The sequence below is a fragment of the Nicotiana tabacum genome, chromosome 17, assembly GCF_000715075.1.
Source record: "Nicotiana tabacum cultivar K326 chromosome 17, ASM71507v2, whole genome shotgun sequence".
In the NCBI taxonomy this organism is placed as follows: domain Eukaryota; kingdom Viridiplantae; phylum Streptophyta; class Magnoliopsida; order Solanales; family Solanaceae; genus Nicotiana; species Nicotiana tabacum.
The window spans coordinates 68165454-68170316 of record NC_134096.1 but is presented as its reverse complement, the minus strand read 5'-3'; positions in this window follow the sequence as shown (position 1 = coordinate 68170316).

Genomic DNA, 4863 nt, shown 5'->3' with positions numbered 1-4863 from the left:
CGTTAGTATGATGACCCTCATCTACTTGTCCTTAAGGACACGGTCCAGCACGGTGATGCTAAGGAGGTCACTATTGGAGATGATGGTGTATTGAGGATGCAAGGCAGGCTATGTGTGCCTAATGTAGATGGTTTGCGTGAGTTGATTCTCCAGGAGGCTCACAGTTCGCGGTATTCTATTCATCCGGGTGCCGCAAAGATGTATCAGGACTTGAAACAACATTACTGGTGGAGGAGAATGAAGAAGAACATAGTAGAGTATGTGGCGCGATGTCTGAATTGCCAGTAGGTAAAATATGAGCATCAGCGACCAGGTGGATTGCTTCAGAAGCTAGAGATTCTGGAGTGGAAATGGGAGTGGATCACCATGGATTTCGTTGTTGGACTCCCACGGACTCAGCGAAAGTTTGATGCAGTTTGGGTGATTGTGGATAGGCTGACCAAGTCAGCTCATTTCATTCCTGTGATTACTACCTATTCTTCCGAGCAGCTAGCTCTTGGTTCCCAGTGGGTTGGTTCGAGCCCGGCGAGGTCAGATTATTGGGTACGGACTTGGTTCAAGATGCCTGGGAAAGGGTGAAGGTAATTCAGGATAGACTTCACACAGCCCAGTCCAGAAAAAAGAGTTATGCAGATCGGAAGGTTTGCGATGTGGCATTCATGATTGGAGAGCGAGTCTTGCTCCGGGTTTTGCCTATGAAGGGCGTTATGAGGTTCGGGAGGAAGGGCAAGTTGAGCCCTCGGTATATTATGACTTTTGAGATACTTAAGAAAATTGGAGAGATGGCTTATGAACTTGCTTTTCCACCTAGTCTATCAGGTGTTCATCCAGCGTTCCATGTATCCATGCTCCGAAAGTATGTCGGAGATCCAACTCATATTCTGTATTTCAGTACAGTGCAACTAGACGGTAATTTGACTTATGATGTGGAGCCGATGGCTATTTTAGACCGGCAGGTTCGAAAGCTGAGGTCCAAGAACATAACATTAGTGAAGGTGCAGTGGAAAGGCCAGCCAGTCAGAGAAGCTACTTGGGGGAATGAGCAGGATATGCGGAGTAAATACCCACACTTATTTTAGACTCCAAGTATTATTCTAAACTCGTTCGAGGATGAACGTTTGTTTAAGAGGGGGAGAATATAATGACCCGGCCGGTCATTTTGAGTATTATAACTCCGTTTTCCCATTTACTGCTCAATTTATGCTTTACATTTGTTATGTGACTTGCCGAGGGTAATTGGTTCGGGTCCGGTGAGGTTTTTGAATGATTTGGAACACCTAGTTCCAAGGTTTCGAAATTCAGTTGAAAAGGTTGACCAGATGTTGACGTGTGTGTAGTAACCCGGAAAGTTTTGCTAAGGAAATTAAGTTTTTGTGGCGTCGAGGTAGATCAATTAGTACAAAGGTTGCGGCTCAGACCTTTTGGGTTGAACAATGCACCGAGAAGTAAAGGAAATTTTTTGGCAGAAAAACGCGTTTCTGCGGTCCATTATGCGACCGCATAATCACTCTGCGAGCCGCATAATGGCCGCAGAAGTGAGGCAGAAGAGGGCCAGTTTGGATGAAATCTGCGGTCGACTATGCAACAGCATAACTGTTATGCGATCACTATGCGACCGCAGAACAGGTATGCGGGCCGCATAGTGACCGCATACACAGACAGATGTTTGCCAGTTTTGGATACCGATTATGCGACCGATATGTGGTCCGCATAACCATTATACGGTCACATATGCGACCGCATAACCTGTTCCGGAGCTTTATTTTTCTGATTTTATAAACCCAACCTTATTCTTATAAAACACTATTGGGGGTCATTTTGAAGGGTTTCATCTGATATTTTAGAGAGAGGTGAGAGAATTTTAGAGAGAGAAAGTGAAGACTTAGTCATTTATCCATCAATTTCTTGTTCAAGGTTTGAAGATTTCACAAGGATCTTGCTAGGGCTTCAAAGAGGTGAGAATTTCTTTCCTCAATTCTTCAATTTCGGGTTTGGGGTAAAGATGGGTGATTAATAGTATGATTCTTGGGTGTAAGAGTATTATGTATACATACCAATAAGGTTGTGGAAAGATTGTTAGGTTCAAATGGGTAAAGATTGGGTTGAATATGGCAAAAATCTTCATAGACTTTAATTGAAGATTTGAGGCTCAAGTTGATGTCGTATTTTGGTAAAATTTGTATGGTTGGACTCGTAGTTGGATGGGCGTTCATATTCTGTAACTTTTGTCGGGTTCCGAGATGTGGGACCCACATGCGATTTTGAGTTAATTTCAGAATTTTCGTTAAAATGTTGATTTCGTTAATTAGATGAGTCTATTATTGTTGTATTTATGATATGTAATTGCTTTTGGCTAGATTTGGGCCATTCGGAGCCGGATATTCGTGGGAAAGGCATTGTGACCGATTGATTGAGCTTGGTTCGAGGTAAGTGGCTTGCCTAACTTTGCGTGGGGGAAATCCCCTTATGATTTGGAACTATTGTGCTATGTGAGCGCCGTGTACGTGAGGTGACGAGTACGTACACGGGCTAGTTGTGGTAAAACTCGATTTTCTTGCCGAGCAGCAACATGTTTTCCTGTTATTTTGAGTTATACCATTTTAATGAACACTAATCTATTTTCTTCTTAATTGAGTTATTCCAATATGTGCAGCTATCATGTTTAGCCTAATACAACATGTCTACGTGTCTTAATCGTTTATGCGAATTATGTGCAGCATGCTTAGTGAATTTCCTGCTTCTTCCCTGACTGGTACTTAGTCTAAATTGTAAGAATTTTGTGATGTAGTTGTATTTCTATTATTTGCGCTGCATATTTACTTTGGGACTACGGAACGGTATTTCGGGAGATCCCCCTGCACATTTACTTTGGGACTATGGAACGGTATTCCGAGAGATTCCCCTGCACATTTACTTTGGGACTACAGAATGGTATTCCGGGAGATTACCCTGCACAATTACTTTGGGAATACGGAACGGTATTCCGGGAGATTCCCCTTCACATTTACTTTGGGACTACAGAACGGTATTCCAGGAGATTCCCCTGCACAATTACTTTGGGACTACGGAACGGTATTCCGGGAGATCCCCTTGCAAATTTACTTTGGGACTACGGAACGGTATTCCGGGAGATCCCCCTGCTCATTTACGTTTGGGACTACGAGACGGTATCTCGGGAGATCCCCTGTTGTGTTTCTGTGTACTGAGTTGTTATCATCTATGATTTCATTGTTGTTAAATTTTAGCCTTTATTTTATTACGGTATTACACTCTATATTATTTTATTATATATTTACCAGTTGGGCCCAGACCTGACCGTGTCACTACTCGATCGAGGTTAGGCTTGGCACTTACTGGGTACCGATTGTGGTGTACTCATGCTGCTCTCTACACATGTTTTTCGTGTGCAGATCTAGGTGCACCTTATCAGCTGCACTATCAGTGAGTCGGGACAGTTTTGGAGACTTCATGGTATATCTGTCACGTCTGCAGACCTCGGAGTCCCCTTCTACTCTTTCTCATGTCCATTATCTTATGTATTTTTCCTTGTTAGAATTCTGATGTATAGAGACACTAGACTTTTCCTTCTATAGGTTGTGATTCACGATGTTCTGGGTTTTGGGATTTGCTGTGTATTTTTGAACGGTTAAGTGTTAAAATTATGTTTTCATTTTATTATTCCGCAAATGTTAGGCTTACCTAGTCGTAGAGACTAGGTACCGTCACGATATTATACGGAGAGGAAATTTGGGTCGTGACAACCACCCTCCCTGATAACATTTTGTTTAGAAATGAATGGGGAGTTATGATAGAGAGTTGAATATGATTGGAAACCTACGTTGTGTCAAGTCTGTAAGAAATATGGCCATAAGAGTGAAGACTGTATAAGGAACAAGAAGAACAAACAAGAGGAAAAAACTTAACCACAACTTGTTAAGCAATGAGATAAGGTTGGAATTCAAACAAAGGAGAAGGGGATGAATAAAGAAGTTGGGGAAGTGACAATATCTCCTAAAAAGAAGGATGCAAACATATAGTTAAGGGGAGTAGGATCAAGCTGAGGAATGGATTACTCCACATAGAGTTAATAAAGCAACACAAGTGCAACAGAAACATGTATCTATTATAAATTCATTTCAGGTTTTGGGCAAGGAAAGAGGGGAGGAAAATAGCAACATGCATCATGGAATTGGGATGCAAGCAAGTACCTCATCAAGTATGTCCGGGCATAATCAAGCTAGTGGAGTTAAAAATGAGGGAGGGGCTTTACAACCCCCTTCGGGTCATGGTTAACTTACTGTCAAGCTCTAGTAAGTAGAAGGAGGTCAAGCTCTTCTGCAATGAGACTCGTGTAGGATTGGTAGGACTGCTTGAAATAAAGGTGAAAGCACATCGAGTGGAATAGGTTGTAAAGAACTTGTTTGTAGGCTGGCAATATGCTACAAATTTGTCTTCCCATTATAATGGAAGGATTTTAGTGGCATGGAAACCAGATATATACTAGGTATTGGTAGGAGTGGGATCGTCACAAGCTCTCACTTGTCAAGTTATATATCTACCAATGCAATTGCAGTTTCAAGTTACTTTCATCTATGCTTTTAACACTAGAGATGACAGGAAAGAACTATGGGAATATATAAGGAGAGTTCATGCAGTTAGTAATACTCCATGGATTATCCTAGGAGATTATCATTTTGTATTAACTCCAGGGGACAAAATTGGAGGTAACCCAGTAACCATGGCTGAGATTGTTGATTTTCACACGTGTATAAAATTGTGTGGATTGCTAGAATTACCTAGTCATGGACATAGGTGTACATGGAATGATAAGCAGGGGAAGATATAATTTATTCCAAGATTGAT